Consider the following 15,476-nt stretch of genomic DNA (forward strand, 5'->3'; position numbering starts at 1 on the left):
ACAATTAATCGCACTGTTAAATAATAATAGGACTATTATTTAAATAAATATTTTTGGATGTTTTCTAGATTTTCAAATACATTGATTTCTATCACAACACAGAATACGAAGTGTACAGTGCTCACTTTATTTTTTATTTCAAGTAGCTGCACTGTAAAAAACAAAAGAAATAGTATTTTCCATTTCACCTAATACACGTACTGTAGTGCAATCTCTTTATCATGAAAGCTGAACTTACATATGTAGAATTATGTACAAATAAAACCGCATTGAAAAATAAAACAATGTAAAATTTCAGAGCCTACAAGTTCACTCAGTCCTACTTCTTGTTCAGCCAATCGCTCAGATAAACAAGTTAGTTTCATTTGCAGGAGATAACGCTGCCGCTTCTTGTGAAAATGTCACCTGAAAGTGAAAACAGGAATTTTCATGGCACTGTTGTAGCTGGCATTGCAAGATATTTATGTGCCAGATGTGCTAAAGATTCCCATGTCCCTTCATGCTTCAACCATTCCAGGGGACATGCATCCAGGCTGACAATGGGTTCTGTTCAATAACAATCCAAAGCCGTGCGGACCAATGCATGTTCATTTTTATTATCTGAGTCAGTTGCCACAAGCAGAAGGTTAATTTTCTTTTTTCGTGGTTGGGGTTCTGTAGTTTCATTGGAGTGTTGCTCTTTTAAGACTTCTAAAGCATGCTCCACACCTTGTTCCTCTCAGATTTTGAAAGGCACTTCAGATTCTTACACCTTGGATTGAGTGCTGTAGCTATCTTTAGAAATCTCACATTGGTACCTTCTTTACTTTTACTGCAAATTTCACAAAATGCATTCTTAAATAAACAGCATAAGCTGGGTCATCATCCAAGACTGCTATAACATGAAATATATGGCAGAATGTAGATAAAACAGCAGGAGAGATACAATTCTTCCCCAAGGAGTTCAGTCACAAATGTATTTAACAGCTTTTTTTTAATGAGTGTCATCAGCATGGAAGCATGTCGTCTGGAATGGTGGCCAAAGCATGAAGGGGCATACGAACGTTTAGAATATCTGGCACATAAATACTTTGCAATGCCGGCTACAAAAGTGCCATGCAAATGCCTGTTCTCATTTTCCGGTATCATTGTAAATAAGAAGAGAGCAGCATTACCTCCCGTAAATGTAAACAAACTTGTTTGGTTTGGCGATTAGCTGAACAAGAAGTAGGACTGAGTGGACTTGTAGGCTCTGAAGTTTTACATTGCTTTGTTTTTGAATGCAGTTATGTAACCAAAAAAAAAATTTATATTTGTAAGTTGCACCTTCACGACAAAGAGATTGCCCTGCAGCACTTCTTTGAGGTGAACTGAAAAATATTACTTTCTTTTGTTTATCATTTTTATAGTGCAAATATTTGTAATAAAAAATATACACTTTGATTTCAATTACAACATGGAATATATATGAAAATGTAGAAGAACATCCTAAATATTTAATACATTTCAATTGATATTCTATTTAATAGAGCAGTTAAAACTGTGAGTAATTGCAATTAATTTTTTTAATTGCGATTAATTTTTTGAGTTAACCGTGTGAGTTAACTGTGATTAATCGACAGCCCTAGTGTTTTCATTTGTTTTGTTTTTTAAATCTGGTACATAATAGATCAAGAAACACTACCATAACAGCTAGCAGATTATAATTATTATTATTGTAGCATCTAGGAGCGCTACTCATGGACCAGGACCCCATTGTACTAGGCACTGCATAAACATAGAACAAAAAACCTCAGAGCCACTATGACTCCCTCTGAATACAATGGGAAAACACCCTTGGATTTCAACAGAACCAGGACCTTGCCCTAATTCTTGCTCAGATTAGATTCTTTGAAAGGGTAAAATATTTGTTAAGAGAAAATTACATTTTAACACTAAATAAACTAGATCATTACATCTAATTACAAAGAGAAGTAAATCACTGAACAGTTAAATGCTTGAAATATAATACAGTATTGTTAATCAAACAGTGAGCTGTCATTCTGGCAGTCTCAAAACAGATTAGGAAAGAAAATTCAGCTTTTTCAGATCTTATGAAGAGCCATTAGAGATCAGAGTAAATTTGTTTTAAGGTACATCCTATTTAAATACTCACTCACTCAACCATCGGAGGTATTCCAACTGATAATTACAGTTTTCCTTTAAAAAGTAAACACAATGACAGAGAAAAGTACAGACATTACCTGGAGCAAAGAGAGTTTCATGAAAAAAATATAGATGTGCATTTATTGAGGTGGTTTACTCACTAAAGGTCCAGATTAGTGATGCAAACTTGCAAACCTTCTTCCCATATCAGAAATAGACACGTCCACATTATGAGGTGCAAAAAAATGGACCTAACTGTGACCCGATTTACACCAGTTTTACATTGGTATCACTATTGACTTAGTGGAGGTCCTCCTAATTTACAATGGCATGAGACTAGAATCAGGCCAAGAAAGAGGGAGCCCATCCCCTTCTCAGAAAAAGAAAGTGCAGGAAGACTGACATGCTTCTGAGGAACATCATCCTGATTCTGATTGTGTCCGTGTGAGAATTAGCTTATGCTGCTGAAAAATGGGCAAAGAAGAGAACACACACTTCATAAACCAGAGAAAGTAACAACAAAGATTCCTTTCTGGGATTATCCTTCTCTAATGTATGTACCTGAAAGTGCCTTATCAAGCACGAGGAAGGGATTAAGACCTCTTTCCATCTGAAAAAAGCTTCTTTAATTTTCTATTAAACACACACAAATTAAGCAGAGGTGATTTGACACTAAAAGAAAAAAAATTAAATCCCTGTTCAGTCTTCTACACTGTTAATCATATTCTTAAACAAGACTAAATTGAACATAACTGTATTGAAGTTCAGCATGTATACTGGCATATCAAATTTCAAGCCAATAGCTCTTTTTGTTAAAGTACATGAGATAAAAAGGTAACATACTCTCCGTAAGAGCTCCTTGGAGGTTAAAAGAATCAATAAATTAACTGTTCCCATATGTTTGGCTCCTTTTGGCGAAATTCAGTAACAATCCCTGCCAAACCACTTTTTTGGCAGATACCACCATTTGGTAGTTATAGTATAACTTGGAATAAAAGAAAACTGGAAAGAGCTTGGAAATTAATAGAAGAAATGGCACTTAAATCCTGGTATGGTTAGCTGAATGCCATTAAAAGAAAAAAAATACTTACAAAGGCAACTATATGGGTCTGCTCTATCATAAGAAATGAACTCACCAAGACAGAAAAGCTTCCTCATATCAAAACCTCAAACACTTAGGACGGGACACCAAAGCAAATGCATTTTTATAATATCATGCATTATGTGATTTTAAAAGGCAAGGATGTGTACATTAATATTACTACTCCAAAATGTCAAAATTGCGTAACAATGTAAGTGTTATTTTTTAAAGCCTGGATATATTGTTAAACCATATTTTGTGCTTCAGAACACTGGCGTGAATTAAGTATAAATCAATGGATCTACTCTGGATTTACACTCATGTAACAGATAATAAAAAAAATCTGACCAAAGGGAAAAAAGCTTTAAGCAATAATTTAAACACATTGAATTATCAAAGCATGTTATATACCTCTGCTCATTTTAAGAATATTTACTATAATCTAATTTTTTAAGAAATAAAATACCAGACAATGGGGGAAAAAACGTTGGCCCTACTCATCTGAGCAAGACAAACTGAATTCGGTTCACGGGGTCATATTTAAAAGCAACCAATATGAGATCACAATGTGCATTTTGATTTATTTTACTTTTGAATTACATACAGTTGGATATTTTATATTCACTCCTTTTATTCTAATATTTCAATATCTACTAAAACTACAGATTAGCTCGTGTCATGATATTTGGAGCGAAGGGAAAATATCAAGTTTTTCTTGTTGTGTTTCTCTAGTCAACTGCATCATATGCAAATTTCACAGGATGACTGGTGTAACGACTCTTTTTCATGTCTTAGTTATGTTATTGCAGTGTTAATAATTCATATGCAATGATGCAATTAGGAGCACATACAGGTAAATATAATTCTAATTGTGCAGGTCCAGTGATTATAGGCATCTGGAATGTTTTTCCAATGGAAAACTTTTGTTCTTATTCTCAGATGCTTATCCGATTCAGCCATTTGGGATTTTACTAAATAATCTTCTCATTAACTGGATTCAACTTCTGACATTTTATTTTAAATAAGGCAATTTTTATGAAGACTTGACACTGAAATCAGAGACTTCATTACCCTACAGAACATATTTGCAGTTCAAAGTATTTAAGGGGGTTAAACAAAATGCAAACATTTAATGCAACATTAAGCATGTGAAATAAAAACTTGATTGCCTAAAGAAAGCATGCTATGCTGTTACCCTGGTGACAGGTTAAAAAAGGATTGTGAGCTGAATGGCTGTATGATATGAAATTAAAATGTTTCACATTGAACAATCCAAAATGAATTGGGAAAGGTTAGAGCAGGAGAGAGAGAAATCAATTCTCCAATGCCAATGGTGAATGGAAGAGAAGTATGAATAGGATTTGCCAGTGGGGTGCAACAGCTGCCAAATATCCTGCAGCCAAAGAATTACAATAATACTGATGAATGTGCAAGAGCTTTTGGAATCATTGCAGGGAACAGAGAAATACTCCTACAATAACGAGGCTATTCTATATCCCATCCCACTCCTGCAGCAGAATAAAAGAAAAAAAGGAAATGTTTAAAATTGCAATATTCCACAATAAATCTAGAAATACATTATCTATCCCTTATTCAATATTTTCTACCTAACTATAGTTTTTGTGAGCCATAAATTAAGTATGTTACAGAACGGAAAATTAGCATACCTATATGTAAAAGTATATATGCAGAACTTAAAGGATAATACTGAATGAGACATTTTGTCTTCCTGCTTTTGCAGCATTTATTTTGTTGCTAATATTTAAACTGCAATAGCATCCAAAATATGGTAGGCACTACACAAACATACAGGAGGAAATGGTCCATGCCCCAAAGAGTTTACAATCTAAGGGGCTGATTATGCTAACACTCATGCTCTTGCTTATCTTTATTCATGTGAGTAGTCCCAGTGAAGAGGCTTCAATGTTAATTCTGTGTCTTTTAATATATATATATATAAATATTTTACACAAGCATGTGGGTGCACAAACACACTTAATAATATAAAAAACCCATAATTTTAAATGGTATTGAACTAAGTGAGAGGAAGAGATTGTTGTGCTCAGGGATGAGAGTAGATAAAGGGAGGAGGAAACCAAGGGGAACAGAGCAGGAAGAGGAAAGTAAGAAGCACAATAATGGAGAGGGATAGCTGCAGTAGTAGGAAAGGGTAGGATGAAGGTGGACCAACAACCAATGGTAATACAATACAAAACTACATTCATTCAGAGTTAAGTAACTGGTAATCTCAAAAATCTGTGAAGGCTCCTACAGCTGTTGCTATTACTCCCCATGTGCTGTGGAGGACAACAAGAAATGATCCCAATGCCTCAGGAGGGGTCCCCTGGTCTGATGGGAGGCAGGAAGGCTTTAGTTTTATCCTCTGCATCCTCAGCTGCAGTGGTGTCTGCTGCTTTAGGCCTATACTGGGAGAAGATACTCAATCAGGTTCAGGCCTTTGTATTATTTATTGTAGTAATTCCACAGATTGCATGAGTGAGTGCCCACGGTACTATTCCCTTGCCCTACAAATTTCATAACCAATCATCACCACAATAGGCTCCCAAACGTAAGAGACCAACTGGCTCTCAGAACTTATCTTCACAGATGTAATGCTCTCGTTTCAAACAGTATGTACTCTGCATCTCCCTACTATTGACTTAGTCCCAATAAATTATTATTACGTCTCTCAAGATATTTAATTTCCATGAAGACTATGTCATGATATCTACTTTAAGATGTTCTCTTGCAACATTTATATTTTATTTAGTTTTAGTAAGGCTTTAGTAGCTAAAAATCTATTTAATATAGCTACATCTAAGTATGTGTATATTTTCTGTTCACCATAAGTAAGTTGAACAACAAACGACAGATTTTAAAGATAGCTAGATAATTATGTAGGTGAGCTGGTTTAACTTTCTTTAGGGAAGGGCAACAAAAATGGAAAAGGTTTAGGGAAAAATAATTTATTAGGACAGGTCAAAAGTACTCAACAAGTACTGCTTAAAAAGTCAAAGGGAAAATATCCATGTACATGCAAGGATATTACAAAGAGAAGGGGGGGAAAGATTCTCAGTAACTTAGTAGTCCATGGGGAAAGAAAAAGAAATAATGGAATAATCATCTGAAGCTTTAATGATTCCATAAATACATCAAGGGGTTCTGGTGGCATCATAATAAATTATTAAAGCAACAGTTGAGTTGTTGATGAGGAGATCAGGACCTAGACTGAGCCAGTGTTATTTTCAGGAGCTAAGGATGACTACATATCTCAGAAGTGGTGGAATGAAGTAAAGCCACAAGTGGGTTGTACTTACTCATCCTTACCAAATGAAAATAAAGTGTTTTATCCTTATTTCACACCAGAAGGGTAGCTGTAGAGTAATCTGAACTATAAATGTTTAGCTGTATTTATAACAACTGCCCATGTTATTACTGCACCTCTATAAAAAAATAGCATAGGATGGGATACCAGCAGAGATATATAAAGCAGCAGGTCCAGTAGCACTAGCAGCGTTTCACAGCCTGATCATCAGCATCTGGGAGGATTAAAACATACCACAGGACCTCCGCGATGCTACTATTGTCTCTCTTTCAAGGACAAAGGCAGCAAAGCAGAATGTGGAAACTATAGGCATATCCCTCCTCTCCGTTGGAGGGAAGATCATCGCACGCATCACCTTGAACCGCCTCCTAGCTAATAGTTCTGAGACAAATTTACCTGAAAGTCAATGTGCTTTTCAACCTGGCTGGAGCACAGTCAACATGGTGTTTGCTGTCAGACAAATACAAGAGAAGTGCATTGAACAGAACATGCACCCGTATGCTGTCTTCATAGACCTGACAAAGGCATTTCATACTGTCAACAGGGAAGCCCTTTGGACCATTCTAACACGACTTGGCTGCCCAAGAAAATTTTTCCAGATTATACGCCTTTTTCATGACAGCATGACAGGCAAAGTATTGTCTGATGGAGCCACATCAGCCCCCTTCAACATCACCAATGGCGTGAAATAAGGACATGTTCTCGCTCCTGTCCTATTTAAACTGTTCTGTGCATGCGTCCTTAACTATGCAATGAAAGATCTGGACCGAGGTATATACTTGAAATACCGGCACGATGATTCACCTTTTGACCTCCGTCGCCTGAATGCAAAGACTAAGACAGCGCAGAAACTCCTTCTTGAGGCACTCTTTGCTGACGACTGTGCCCCAACGGCTCACATTAAAAATGATCTTCAGCACATTGTCAACAAGTTTGCTGATGCCTCACAACTTTTCGGACTAACTACCTGCCGCGGAAAGACAAAAGTTCTCCATCACCCTGCATCTGGATCAAATGCTTCTGTCAGGAGTATCTCCATTGACGGCATTCAGCTTAAAGTAGTGGAGAACTTTAAATACCTGGGTAGCGTCATATTGAGTGATGGATCACTGGACAATGAGATCAACGCACGAATATCCAAAGCAAGCCAGGCATTTGGCTGTCTGCGTGTCAAAATTTTAAACCACCACAACATCTGGATGTCAACAAAACTGCTTGTATACAGAGCTGTTGTTCATTCCTCTCTTTTGTACGGGTGTGAAACATGGACACTATATAGGCGCCACATCAAGCAGCTCAAAGAATTCCACATGTGCTGCCTCCGCAACATCATGAAGGTCCGCTGGCAAGACAAAGTGCCCAATCTTGAGGTCCTTGAGAGAGACCAGATGACAAGCATCAAAATGATGATCATGAAGTCACAGCTACGTTGGACCAGTCATGTCAGCCGCATGGATGCCAACAGTATCCCCTGCCAGCTTCTGTATGGTGAGCTCTCCCAGGGCACCCAGCATATAGGTCGTCCAAGGAAATGTTACAAGGACACCAAAGCCAATCTACAGTACAGCAGTATCAAACCTAGGGACCTTGAGGATGCCGCCTGCAACAGAACACAGTGGTGTGCAATAGTCAGGAATACCTGCATCGCCTTTGAGGAAGACTGTGGCCGGCGTCCACCAGAGGCACGCGAACGACATCACAGAGCATCAGCAGCACACAATGCATTGACCGCAAACTTCCCACGCACCATCTGCAGCAAAATGTGCACCTCTAAATTTGGCTTCCACAGTCGTCAGAGGGCACACCATGAGATCAACAATAGATGATCTGCACAGATTTGTCATCATTGGATTGATGGACTATCAAGATAAAAAATAGCATATTGCTGATACTATTTACTGATGATTGAGACTGTGCCGCAAATGAGAACACAACCGCCTTGCAAGAGGCCTGCACAGATGACTCTACCAAATTTAAGTTTATTTTTAAATCACTATGTTTTTTATTTTTGAATGTCATGAGCCAGATGCTGGCTCCTGCTTTGGACGCTTTGTGCTTCTCCACTGGGGCAAAGGGGCCAGAAAGCTTCTTCAAGCGGATAGTCGAGTTGAGTATTTACCCAGTGTAAGAGAATCTGTGGCTGGCACAGAGCAGACTCTATGCCACACCCTCCCAGACCCATCAACATACATGACTGAAAGGTGCTGCACTCCTGAACAGTTAAATGTCTGCTCCAAACTACACAGAGGATAGGGAAAACCAGGCACAAGGCTAGGGAGCTGCAAGCAACTAATTTGTGGCTCACCATTCCCATAGCTTACTGGATGTAGGTGAGATTTTACTCCAAAATGTTTAGATTGTTGTTGGATACAAATCTACAACAACTCACAAAAAAGATTTATACAAATGCTTCTGTTTTCTTAGTTCATCCATTTCATTTTGAATACAGAATCGTGGCCTTAGTAAGGTCATATGAGTCAGTTGTTTCAGGAATTTAATGAGAATCAATTGATTGACAGTCTTTTCGACCAACAGTACTTCATAATCAGCTGTTACTGATAGCAACAAAATGCTTTTATTTTAATATTTGAACACATTATCTTAACAACAGATACATTTCTTTGGAGACAAATATTTTTAATACAGGTATAACTATATATTACAGCTATACAAATCTATGTGGAGTTATATAAATTGATTATTTTACACAATAATTTGCAATTATGCAGTGTCTTCCATCAGAGGCTCTCAAACACTTTACAAACCTTAATGAATATATCCTCACAACACTCCTGGATTATAAGAAAATATTAATCTCATTGACTGATGATGAGGCAAAATGCAGTTAAGTAATTTGCCCAAGGTCACACAAGAAGACTGAGACATATAATCTAGATAACCTGGTTCTAGTCTTCTGCCTCAGCCACAAGACCAAAGAAAACCTCCAGCTTTTTTCCAAGCAGGATAGTAATATTTTTAATGCATTACCATTCTTTTTACATGCAGTATCAGGTAATATGGACATGTAGTCTCACTGGTTTTTTTCCAAGTCATAAATGATGAAAGGGTAAAACACATATAAAAATTAGGAAAATATGCTTAGCAGCCAACATAAGCAACACATAGGAAGTGCTGTTGGCAATTGGGTTTAGAAGTATAAACATTACATTAGTAGACCCATGAGATAGCATGATGTAGCCACACCTGGAGAGTCTCTCCTATTCCCTTCCCAAACCACTAATGAAAACAAGACTGAAGCCAAAACGTGAAGATTCAACTATACAACATGAGTTAGGCCTCAGAGGCTCAACTACATCAAACAGGCATAAAATAAGCTGGATTCACTTTAGCCAAATATGTTTCCACTTGAAACAAGATCAAATTCTGTCAAGAAGGCCTCAAAATTTTACTAGATGCTGTAAATCTGTTCAGCAGCTGTGGGTGGCACCAGTTTCACAATAAACTGGCCTACTGAATAAACAGGGACAGTTCTATGTAAAATAAGCGAAAGCTGAACAATGAAACAATAATCAATCATTCACAGCTGCTTCCTGTAGGAAATATGTGCTCCTATTATCTGAATATCACAGTTAAATAATCACACTAGTAACTGACCCTTCTGGTACAAAGCATTTCATTAGCTAATTAGCTTGGAAAAAAATCTGTTCCAATTTCCCAAGAAAACCGTTGAAAGAATACCCAGTTTGGTTTAAAAACAAGTACAATTTAGGAAGTGTTATACCACATAATGAAAAATATCTGCACTTCTATTACTATTTTACATATTTCCAGCAGTCATTCTAATTAATTGTTGGTAAATTTATCCAAAAGGACTGGTGGCGGGGTTGTGCTTGGACACATGCAAATAGCAGAAACCTCACCTGAGTACGCTCCAAACATGTTACACTCCCATTCGTGGGAGCTGGTCATTTTGATATAGCTAAGACATTTACTATAGCGTATAGTTTGTCAACCTGTATTATTCGTACGTCACACAGATTGTTCTAACAAAGAACCCCGACTATTTGAGAATCGCTGCAAAAAGCTGTGTGTTTTACCCTAATGAAAATATAACTCAACTTGCCAGCACAGTGGAATTTGGCCAGCTCCCTGTAATTAGTGTTTCACACAATCATGCAAGGGATTTAGGTTCAACTGCAGAATCTAGTTTTTCCACTCATCAAGATGGCAGGGGCTGGGAACAAATACTTTTGGCTGTGTAGTGGAATCACCTCATGATTCCCCTCCAGCAAAAGAAGGTGCAGCAGTGATTTCTTCTGAAAGGAGTTCCATCCAGCCATCATTTGCTAGAATGCAGATGACTGTAGTGTAACTACCATGAGGTTGGATTGGATAAACTATAGAAAAACATGGGAAATCCTTGGAGTTGAGTCAGTTGTGTAAATGACATATACAGCTCTCGGGGTGTGGGGGCATGGAAGGGGAGGAGTATGCAGTATGCAACTCAGATCCAGCACAAAATGACTTCTGATTAGCAGCTATACCTGGTTTACAGGATATAATATATGTAAAAAATACCACTTTTAAATGTTATTCCTCACACATCCATTCCTCAAAACTTTCTTTTAGTATGTACAAAAATAAACAGTCAACAGAACTGGAATTCCAAAGAGGATCACAGTGATCTGGAATAGATCTCCAAAATTTTATGAGAAAGTGATATATTAATTTTAAAACGTTCAGTTTAGCTGTTCTGTTTCCATCACCCAGCCTGGATCTAAAAACAAATACAGACTTCAAACATCCATTTCACCCATAATGAACTACATGCCTTGATGAAGACCACCAAACAGATAACATTTTTGGTCTGCTGCCAATAACGAAGGTCCTTATTCTGCTCTTCTTCGTTATTTACACACATCCAACAGTTTGCAACAGTTCTGCTATACAGAGCAAGATGTGCTTTGTTTGCCCACAATGCTACTCCCTTATTATTCCCCTGGGACACAAAGTACCTCTGGAGGAGATAGGACTGACTGGAGAAGACGAAAACATAAGAACATAAGAATGGCTGTACTGGGTCAGACCAAAGGTCTATCTAGCCCAGTATCTGTCTACCAACAGTAGCCAATGCCAGGTGCCCCAGAGTGAGTGAACCTAACAGGCAATGATCAAGTGATCTCTCTCCTGCCATCCATCTCCATCTCATGACAACAGAGGCTAGGGACACCATTACTTACCCATCCTGGCTAATAGCCCTTTATGGACTTACCACCATGAATTTATCCACTTCCCTTTTAAACGCTGTATTATATCCTAGCCTTCTCAACTCCTTCAGGAGGAGTTCCACAAGTTGACTGTAAGCTGCGTGAAGAAGAACTTCCTTTTATTTGGTTTTAATACCTCGCTGCCTATTCAATTCATTTGGTGTCCCCTAGTCCTTGTATTATGGGAATTAAGTAAATAACTTTTCCTTATCTACTTTCTCTCAATCACTCATGGATTTTATATACCTCTATTATACTCCTCCTTAGTCTCCCCTATTCTAAGCTGAGGGCAGCTTTATGGTACACCATCTTAAAAAGGATGCAGTAGTTTGTGTGCTACAGTGTCCTTGACTCTCCCCAGGATGGCATAATACCGCCACATCTCAAGAAGGGCTGTGCCAATAGCACAAGGTAGCCCTCACGCAGCTACATTTGCTGAGAGGGGCATACCAGACACTGAGGTTATTTTTTAATTGTTTTTTTAAGCAGTATGACCAAGTCTTGCATTTCTTTTCCATTATTTTTAATCAGAAACAACAAACGAGATAAACTGATACAGGGTATATTTTGCACACACTTGACGCGAAAAGTAATAAAGCTGTTAGAATGAAATTCTAATGCATAATACAGTGGGGTCTGGGAAGAAAGAGTGGGCTAAAAGTAGATTAAAAGAGTCAAGCTAAGGGCTTAAACTTTAGTTTGCTAAGGGTGAAACCAGAGATTTGCTTAATCTGTTAAAAAAAAAAAAAAAAATGCCAAGCACTATGAAGAATTACAATATACAATATATTTATCCTGCACAGATTTTTCCTTTAAAAGGCTTCATCTTTCAAAAATAATTGGTAATTTTATTTCTATTTCTTTTGTGAGAAAGTATCAGCAAACCCTTTTACTTCATTTTGTTCTTACTTGGTCTCAGCAGGCAGTGCTACTACAGTAGAATCTCAGAGTTACGGACACCTTGGGAATGGAGGTTGTCCATAACTCTGAACAAAGCAGTTTGGGGTCCAGATCCAGCAGGTGACACACCAGACCAGGCTTCAGCAGCAGCTGAGCTCCCTACTCAGCCCCAGAATGAGTTTGCAAGCTTGTACCCCTCCTGGCAGGGGTGTTTGTAAAAACGGTGCGCCCTCTCCTGGCCCCGGGGAGGGGTGTGAAAACGGTGCAGACCCCAGCACTGCGCCTGCTCTGCTGGCTGGCTCCGGCTGCCTTGGACTGGAAGTCCTGTCATCTTGCTGTAAATGACCGCCCCGCACATGAAGGTCAGGGGCGAGGGGGGGGCGGGGCGGGACAGCCAGCCCCCAGTTGTTCCTACCTTTAAGATGCAATACAGGCACAGCATAGTATTTGCTTTTTTTTTGCTCTCTGCTTCTGCCTGATTGGTTACTTCCAATTTCACTTCGCGTCTGGTTGACCAGTCAGTTCATAACTCTAGTGTTTGTATCTTTGAGGTTCTACTGTATTGTTACAAAGTGGATAAGCCTCAAAACGTATGTGGACATTGACTGTGAAGCTGTTCACCAATAAGTAAATACTGGCCTCCGAACCACTATTTTGTGAAAACTGAAGGAGGAAGCTACAAGAACTTCATTCAGGCTCTGTTCACTGGGCGTAGTCAGACAGGATCCACAATACCGCCTCACTGACAGCAAAGAAGCTAATCCTTACCTCATAATGACAATACATCTCCACCTTTCAAGCTATGGTTCTAAACTCTGCCTTCTTAAACTAATGCATCAAATCAGTGATACATGGGGTCCATATGCAACAACATTCAACATTAGCTGACAAGGCTCAGGTAGGTCTCTAGGACTTGTTTCCTCATGCTGAGGAGATATGAAAGGGGGAGTTTGGTGAAGCAAAACTCTAAGGAGTTCTGGGTGTGCTCTTGTTGGCTTGCCACTACACAAGACCATTGAGACAATACCAAGCTAGCTTGCTCCCATAACATTTGGTTTACAAGTTTGACTTTCAGGTAGAAATTGTTTGAACTTGTTTTTTCTTTTAAACCGTGGTTTAAAACTAACATTCACAGAACATATTTTCTTTAGGAATAAAATGTTAAAGATTTTGTAACCCTTAAACTTTTCTTATTCCCTTGCCTGCACATGCAAATTGAGAAATTTCTCACCTGACAGTTTTCTGTGAACAGCTTCTCCCTTCATTCATTACTCGTGAGCTACCTAATGACCCCAACCTGTAGAATTTGGAGGCAGTCCAATGCTGTTGCTGGAGGCTCCAGGACTAAGCTCCGCTCTTCAGCTCAGGCCAGCAGGAAAGATTTCTATAGCTGCATAAACACTTCAGCAACCTATTACTAGCATTAAGACAACTTGAAATAAAGTATTAAATTAAACTTAAGACACTATCATTATGTCTACACAGCCCGTGGAAGTGAGCCTCTCAGCCTAGTTAACAGACTTGGGCTAGCGGAGTTCATGCAGTGCTCTAAAAATAGTGGTGTAGGCAGCCCTTTGAAGTTGCAGCTCAAGTGCCAACCCAGGCCACACTTCAAAGGGCTCTCTACACGGCTATTTTTAGAGCACTAGCATGAGCCCCACTAGCCAAAGTCTGTTGGCCAGGCAGGGAGCTCACTTCTGCAGCCTATGTAGATGCAGTCTAAGTCTCCCTTTACATAAAATTTTCATTTTAAATTCTAGTACTTTACCAGACTCCCAGAGTGGGTTGAATTTAGTGAGAAGTTGCTAAAGGAAATTATCAAGTAAGAAATTTTTCATTACTTTTGCAAATCTTCCTCAGATGAAGCTCACATACATTTCCCTTAATGTCTCTGGTGACTGTTGTGAACAGCTTCCCAGATGCCTAGCATGCCAACTGGTGCAGCACCCTCGAGGCTCTAAGGCTTTGGCATTTTGGACAGAATGAGATGAACAGGGTACAATCAGCATATGTACTCCATATTCTTGAGCTATATCTTTAGAGCTCCACGAATGCCCATTTACGCCACAACCTTCCAAAGATTAGAACAAAATGATGAGAGAACTACTTCCCAGAAACTGTGGAAAGAGGAACTTACCTTGACCAGAAAGGTTTCTGGAGCTATAACAATAACTTTGCCCTCGTGACAAAGACAGTATGGCTTTAGGAACTAATTTCCAAACTTGCCTTTCAGAGGTAATGGCGACTAGAATGACTAGTCACAGGCATCTCTAATTTGTCCTTGTGAATAAACTGGGCACCCAACACTCAAATGGAGTATTCAGTGTGCCTGGCTACAAAATACTGCTTTAGCTGGTATCCACATTTGTACAGTACTTGGTTGCAGGACTCCAGTAAACCTCCTGGAGAAACTCCAGTGTAGCTGAGTTCACCAAAATTTTGGGATTATAATATTTGCACCACAATGGCATCTAGAGGTCAGGGTTCCAGTGTGCTCGGCATTGCATAAAAAAAGAGGCTACCCTTGCCCCAAAGAGCTTTCTGTTTTCCCTCACACCAAAAAATGTAAATTTGACCAGATAAATGAATGAAATATCCTGGCCAAGTTCTGTCTGGACACCAAACTGTATCAGAGCCAGATGAAAATGAGCGTGAGTGCTCTATCCCAGAGTCAGAAAGCCTCTCACAGTGGATAAGACAGAGAGATAAGCCACATCTCCAGCACAGATAGCCATGTGGAGAGTGGAGACAACCCACCTGGGGGAAGGAAACTGATGATGGCAGTGCCACGGTTGGCCAGCAAGGGACACTACATGGG

At 39.0% G+C, this 15,476-nt stretch overlaps 1 protein-coding gene across 5 annotated transcripts in view; it reads right to left on the bottom strand.

Moving 5' to 3' along the window:
- PCCA (propionyl-CoA carboxylase subunit alpha) overlaps positions 1-15,476 on the bottom strand; it is a 477,837-nt gene that overhangs the window by 201,894 nt on the left and 260,467 nt on the right. The gene's annotated exons all lie outside the window — the stretch shown is intronic.

This window comes from Chelonoidis abingdonii, chromosome 1 (genome assembly GCF_003597395.2).
Source record: "Chelonoidis abingdonii isolate Lonesome George chromosome 1, CheloAbing_2.0, whole genome shotgun sequence".
NCBI lineage: Eukaryota > Metazoa > Chordata > Testudines > Testudinidae > Chelonoidis > Chelonoidis abingdonii.